The following is a 7,753-nucleotide window of genomic DNA, read 5'->3' on the forward strand; positions in this document are numbered from 1 at the left end:
AAACGCACCACTTACAAAAATTCAGATTACTAAAAGCACGTGTAAGGAATTGATATGTTTTTAGTGGATAATAACAGATGGACAACTGACAAAAACAACAACACAGAAAAGACGCTCATGCATTTAATTGTTCCACAGTCAGAAAGGATCAAACACACGTGGGGTCAAATCGAAAAGTCAGTATCGCGTGTGACCGCCATTTCCATTGACACGTGAAGTGCAACGTCTCCTCATTGAGTCAATAAGCGTCCAAATAGAGTTCTTCAGGATGGTATTCAACTTCTGCAGTAGTGCAGCCTCAAGTTCCCGGATGTTTCGCATCTGTTGTCGCCGCGAAAGACTTTGACCAATTTCGTCCCACGAGTGCTCAATGGGGGATACACCTGGCGACTGTGCTGGCCAATGAATAACCTGGATGTGTTGCTGGGCCAGATACTGCATGGGAAGTCTAGCTGTGTGTGCCCGTGTGTTGTCCTGTTGAAAAGTATGGACATCTTGGTGGTGATTGAAGAATGATACGACGTGATTGTGAAGAATCTGGTCACGGTAACAAAGGGCATTAACTCTCCCTTGACAAACATGAAGGGCAGTTCTGTGATTGTAACTTATTGCACCCCACACCATGACACTCTCACCACCCAAAGGTCTGTCTGAACCACACACTGATAAGCATAACGTTCACCACGTCTACGCCAAACACGTAATCGGCCGTCAGCATTACGTAGGTGAAGACGTGACTCGTCAGTGACTACCACACCATGCCATTGTTGTAAACTTTACTGAACATGCCTGTTAGCCCATTGTAAACGCTCATTACGGTGTCTGTCAGTCAGAATTGTTCCAACGTAAGGACGTCGAGCATGGAGCCCTGTAGAATGTAGACAGCGTCGCATGGTGTCAGCTCTGATGACCCCACGTCGACTTGAACTAGTGCAGCAGTCCTGGCAGTCGGCAGTGTTTGATCACGGATGTGATCAAGGTCAATATGACGATCCTGACGGGAGGTCGTGACACGTTGTTGCCAAGGTCGTTGAAGGCCACGGGTGCTGCCTGTCTGCTGATGTCGTCTATGAAGCCCAACGATCGTGGAGTGGCCAAATCCAAGTTGTCGAGCAATATCCCTGCTGCTGGTACCAACCTGAAGCATGCTTAGTGCACGTTCTCTTCCGTGAGGTGTTAACCTCCGCATCTCTGTCCTCGTTTCACAATCGTTAGTGAAGCAATGAGAATCGTTTCTCATACACCTACTTTTCATGTCACAGTCAGCATGATTTCAGAATGAAATTCGCGCTTATTTCAAGGAGTGTCTGCATGTTGATGCGTTTTGGAATAAAGTGTCATATTGTGAACAGGAATTTGTTTCTAAAGCATTTTCTCAACTGGACATGCCCTTCGACTTCATGTTAGTCATATTCATTGAACAGTGTCATGCTGAAATCCATCTTGATGAAAACATGGACAATTTAAGACTGGTGCGTCTTCAATGATGTTCAGTATATATATCTCATGGGTACCAGTCGAACTGCCCCCAGCTACAAAATGCCCCAGCAAATTCGGTCATTTCTATAATTTGCTCGAATTTATTTAAAATGATTAAATATACATGTATACCGTAAATGCCTATTTTTGTCAACGTTGATGTTAGATCCTTCATATATAAGTTATTAGGAAGTAATATTTCAGATAAATGTTCCATTAGTAAACTCATAACTATGTATATACTTTTATATGAAGAACATAATATCAAAGTTGACAAAACTATGCATTTATGGCCTATATTTAATCATTTTTAATAAATTGGGGCCGTTTGAGTACCTCCTGGGGCAATTTGAACAAATTTTCGGGGCAATTTGACTAAATTTGCTGGGGCAATTTCTAGCGGGGGCAATTGAACTGGCAATCGGACTTTAATCTAATTTATGTTAAAAATACCACTTACAGTAGGTTGTAACAGGAAATGATGGAGTATAAATGAATCTCGTGGATACTTCTTCCTTCTTCAGCCTAGCTTTTGGATTTTCATACCCCATGTGTGCATGTCTCGTTCATATGCGTCGGACTCCGAATGATCGGAGCATTTCTCCTCCCTAAATCTGTCTCTTTGCTTGGAAAACGGAAGAAATGGTGGCTCTTTCCATTGTTCGATGATTCCGTGCACCCCAGGCAACGGAATACACCGTCGTACCATTTACAAAAACGACAGAAACAACACGATTTGTATTGCTGTAGAGCTTGTTCTTTGGCAGTATGGCGGACGCTTGTCACAAATGACGTCACGAGCGGAAAGGTCACGTGAGTTCCAGCGGAATATGCATAATGGCCGAAGCTCAGATAACAGAAACATAATAAACCATATTTTTAAAAATAAATATTGGGTACATGTTTCTGATGACTTTATCTTTCACCCAGCAAATTATTGCAATTGTCTAGTATTCTCCTTTAAGGTACACATATAGCGGGTTTTGTTGGGGACGCACTCGGGATTCGAACTCACACTGTAACACATAGTCAGCGATTCAACCCACTTAGCCATCGATGTATTCTAGACCACTTCGTTTGTGTACACCTCCGATGACTGTAACTCATCACGGCTGGCATGGCCCAACGTTATCAGTACACAATGCATTCAGAAAGTTGGCATATACATCAAAGATGACAAAATACATCCTGAAAAAAAACAGTGAACGTACCAGCTGTAATCAGTAATTGTATGATTGTCCCCATTACCTTATTTTCAACATTTATATCCCCGACATCCGGAGTATATGGTCATCCTATGCAACAAATGTAACAAAGATGGCAAACTACATCCTGTGGTCGTAGCCGATGTTATCAGTAATTTATCAATTTATCTAGAAATCAAGCTATATTTTATCCATTAAAAAAGTAAAAGTAGGAAAGTCATCCTGTTTTCCACACATATTTCATTATGATCTGTCAAGTCAAAAAGTCTACATTGCCTTTATGATTGACAAATTAGTGAAATCGGCTTGTCTAAAAACTTTAGATAGATATAGCTGTAACGCAGAGACCCATTACATGTTCCGAGTCTAGCATTGTCCCATTATCTGGATAGACGAACAACTAACACCCTAACTGCTTCTGCTTCAGCCACGACGGAAAGGAATTGCAACATAGAAATAACATTTGAACTTTACATATATTTTTATTCTAAAATTCTTGCCATCGTCCGCATAAAATGTCATTATAAAGGCATTATTCAATTAAAATTGTAAAGAAGCTTCTAATGTTGAAATGTACAATAATCATGTATCCTTTCCTGCATACACGACATCAAACGTATGGGTAGCATTCGGTATTTCGCTGCACCTTTATGACTCAGTGAAATACGATGAATTCTAGTATCTTATATGACTAATATTTGCAATCGTCAAAGGTGAGGTTGGATGTTGTCATTGAATTAGCAGATCAGAAAGTGAGCCTTTGCCCAGTTGCTGATCACATACTTGCCATCAGCTTTAATGTAACATGCTGTAACATTAGCATACGTTCCCAGATATCTACCATCGACATAACTTAGCCATGGGTGTTTTCTTTTTGTATTCTCTTGCACTGACGGGCACAAACCGTCTCTGGGCAGAGGTACCTCTCTTCTGCAGAAACTATAACTGAGAGTTCCAAACAGATCCATAGGCAGGCCAAAGTCACCTGTACAAGCACAAGAATATCTGGTCAAATTAGAGTGAGTTTAGTTTTACGCCGCTTTTAGCAATATTTCAGCAATATCATGGCTGGGGACACCAGAAATGGGCTTCACACATCGTACCCATATGGGGACTCGATCCCGGGTCTTTGATGTGACGAGCGGATGCTTTAACCACTAGGCCACCCCATCGCCCCTTTTCTAAATAGAAAACCGCATTGGAAACCATTTGGCTATAACTGAAATACTGTCATAACTGAGGTTAACCCAACTCCCCAACTCACACTCTTGCTAAATGTGCTGTTTTGGGAATGCTGATGACATGTCTAGTATTGTGACTTGACAAACCCACCAACTAATGACGTAGGTCTTTTTGCTACCAAACATTTCGTAGATTGTATTGCCTTTTATGGATACCTAATCCTGTGTGTATTTCACTTGTCATTTATTCATTGGTCCCTGGTGGTTATTCGCTCATATGTTTTGTATTTGGGAGTCAACTTTCACGCCGTTCGCACTTGTTCGTAGATTGCTGAGTTTTCTGGGTATCGGTTTTCAATGCAGCTTTTTAGGTCAGTGTATAGAGAATCTGTTTTTGATTGATTAATTATGTAACATATCACAATTCGTGAAATAATTTTAAAAAATATCGAGCAAGAGAATGTGTTGTAGCTATAGCACATAAGTGTGCCTAAATATAAACTGCAAAATATTGCATACAAAATCACAAAAATAAAAATGAAGTGATAAAACCATACCGAGCCATGTCACACACATACAGACCCATCCTTTCCGGCAACAAACGGCCAACCAAGTTAACGAATCGCCTAAACGTCGCAAAAAATACAAAACTATTCTTTTTTCTGAAGTAGCACGAAATACATGTGCACACTGATGATATACAATAGCCTAAGCGACACGTGAGCAACACAGTAAAAAGTACACAAACAAATATGCTAATATGCCAACAAGGAGCTAACCACACCGGCATTGCCAGAGCCTTCGGCTGCATCAGACTGATGCAACGACTAAGACAAACAGGCAATACGTCAGACAGGCCTAGGAGTGGTCGACCACGTGTGACAACGCCCGGTGATGATCGCCACATCCGGACAATTCTTCTGAGAAATCGTTTTGTAACGACAGGTACATAGTATCAGATATTAAAAGCTATTTACCATATATTATTCGACGAAAGGCACATAGAAAACGTTGGCAAAGCTCTAGAGCTGTCCCAGCACTTTTTCCCCGCTACAAATGCTGAAACAGTGAGTGAGTCAGTTATAGTCACATCGGCAGTAATACAAAATTATAAATTCATAATAAACGCAATTACATTAAATAAAACTGTCGACGAAGGCCAGTAAGATAAGTAGGCTATTACAGACAGAGAAAGTATCATGTACCTTCACAATTTAACACATATGGTGGAGCACAATAACAGATGAACTGTTTGCAAGTGTTTATCATATTGACACATCTCGTCAACATAATCAGTACAGTAACCATAGTAATGACCAGTGTGAATATCTGTTGAGGATATCATCTGATCCCTACAAAACTCTCACGCTGTTGACTGATCGACTGGTCCAGACTCGATTATTTACAGACCACCGTTATATAGCTGGATTATTGCTGAGTGCGGCGTAAAACTAAACTCACTCACTGACACATGATCTCCTATGACACGCGCTTGAAGTGATCCGCTTGAAGTGCACTACATACATATAGGACAATCTCCCCTTACACCCACTTACAGTGATCGACATAATCATTGCTACATGACCTCTGTTGACACCCACATAAAAAAAACTCCATAAACATTGCTAATGATGTCCCCTGACACCTATTTAAAGTGATCTACATAACCATTGATAACACAATCTCCCCTGAAAACCACTTTAAAAGAGTGGGTGAGTGAGTGAGTTGGGTTTCCACGCCGCTTTTAGCAATATTCCAGCAATATCACGGCGGGGGACACCAGAAATGAGCTTCACACATTCTACCCATATGGGGAATCGAACCCGGCCTTTCGGCGTGACAAGCGAACGCTTTAACCACAAGGCTACCCCACCGCCCCCACTTAAAAAGAGCTACATAACCATTGGTCCTATGACACCAACCTAAAGTGAGATGCATAATCATTGGTACACAATCTCCCATGACACTAAAGAGAATCTTCTGAACCACCGAATACATAAGTCCCTGTTGATAGCTTCATGGGTATCTTGTTTGTTGAATGGAAATTGGTACCAGTATAAGTGGTATGATGTTTATCAAAGTTCATGCTGCATACCTTGACTGTTGTGGCAAATGAAATACAATGACGTCAGAGACCCAAAATTGAGTTCTTGTAGAAGTCGAGGTCGTTACACACACTGGCAGCAGCATCAGTACAGCTCCGGCTTTCTTTCGGCGTTTGACCTTCACAAACATTTACAATGGAGTGAGTGAGTGATCGAGTGATCGAGTGAGTGAGTGAGTGAGCGAGCGAGCGAGCGCGTGCGTGCGTGCACTGCCTGTACATTAACCCATGTAATATAGAATGTAGCCCATTTACCTGTACACTACCTACATGTAATATAGAAGGTAACACATTTACCTGAACACTATCCAATGTAAATTACCCTGCACACGGTTCAATGTAATACATAATTACAGCATCCACTTGAACACTACATAAAGGTAATACAGAAGGCAACTAATTTACAGTACAAAACTGACCTACATGATTCGTATTTCATTAGTCATTCAGAGATAAACAAAGTTAACACATTCTATATACCTTAGAACGTAACGCATTTACGTAACATTTACCATTTATGTATGTATGTATGTGTATGTGTGTGTGTGTGTGTGTGTGTGTGTGTGTGTGTGTGTGTGTGTTTTGTCTTTAAACGTCTTGTTTTATGTAGTGTGACATCAAGTATCTGCTATCTTCAAAACTTTCAGTCACACAACTAGGAGCCTACCTACTCGCATGGTACAGCCAGCCTCCCATCAACAACGATGCTTTGTGTACCCTCCTGGATTCGGTTACTGCGAACAGCATCAAAGCAGGGACGGATCAGCCCAAAGCAATGCTCTATACGTCCTTCACCATATGTCACGTTGACCATGTTCTGCTCAGGATTCTGCCGACGCTGTGTTTCATGGCCATCACTGGGAAACAGAGCTGGAGATAGTAAGCTAGCTCTTTAGTTGAAACCCGTTTTCAACCATAAGGTTTTAGGTCAACTTTACGTCCCTCACCCATGGAATGATTCGGTGATCGTGGTTTCGCAGACTGATTCATACTTGGATGGTGTGTTCTAGTGAGTGCTGCTATGTTGTTACACTAATGTTCGCTTGATGTAAGTAAAATACTTGTCAAAGCTTTGACTTGATTCCATCATCGAGGAAGCAAAGGGATGGTTCCCCAGGTCGCCTTCCATAAGAGTTATACATGAAAATCTAAAATCTATTGACAGCAGATTATGCTAAATTTCTACATTCACTGAGAAAACAACAATGCACCCACCAAATGAAAAACATATTGCTGACAAATGCAGAAGGATGACCACTCGTCCAAACATCGTCAGCGACTTGTTTCCACTGAGTTACTGGCGAGACTCAAACATGAACGATATAAAGCGAATATTACTGGCAGTAATTGCTACAAGCAACGGAGTATATTAGTGAGTGACCTGGAGTTGGGCTACCTTACGGTTTCGTAAGGTCATGATCCGCAATTGCGTTTTCGAAGGTCAACACTTCCGTGCCAGTAAGTGGGCGTTTTCACATTCACCATTTGGGAAACAGACACAGTCTTTGTAAGAGTACTGGTAAAACACATTGAGGACGATCATCTTGTGGCGCAAACCAAGGAATATAGTAAGGCGAATCACAACTAACGGATCGTGGCAGCGAACCGCATGAATCAATGGGATGGGGTGGGTCAAGAATTGGGGAAGGCGGAAATTGGTGTACGCGCTGATACAGGATATCTGCGTGTACGTGTAGACAAAGAAGTGAGTGTATATGTGTAGACAGGGGGCAGTGTGTAGAGGAGAGATATCTGTGTGTGTGTGTGTGTGTGTGTGTGTGTGT

Source organism: Haliotis rubra, unplaced genomic scaffold (assembly GCF_003918875.1).
Source record: "Haliotis rubra isolate DU_JTF1 unplaced genomic scaffold, ASM391887v1 Scf192, whole genome shotgun sequence".
NCBI lineage: Eukaryota > Metazoa > Mollusca > Gastropoda > Lepetellida > Haliotidae > Haliotis > Haliotis rubra.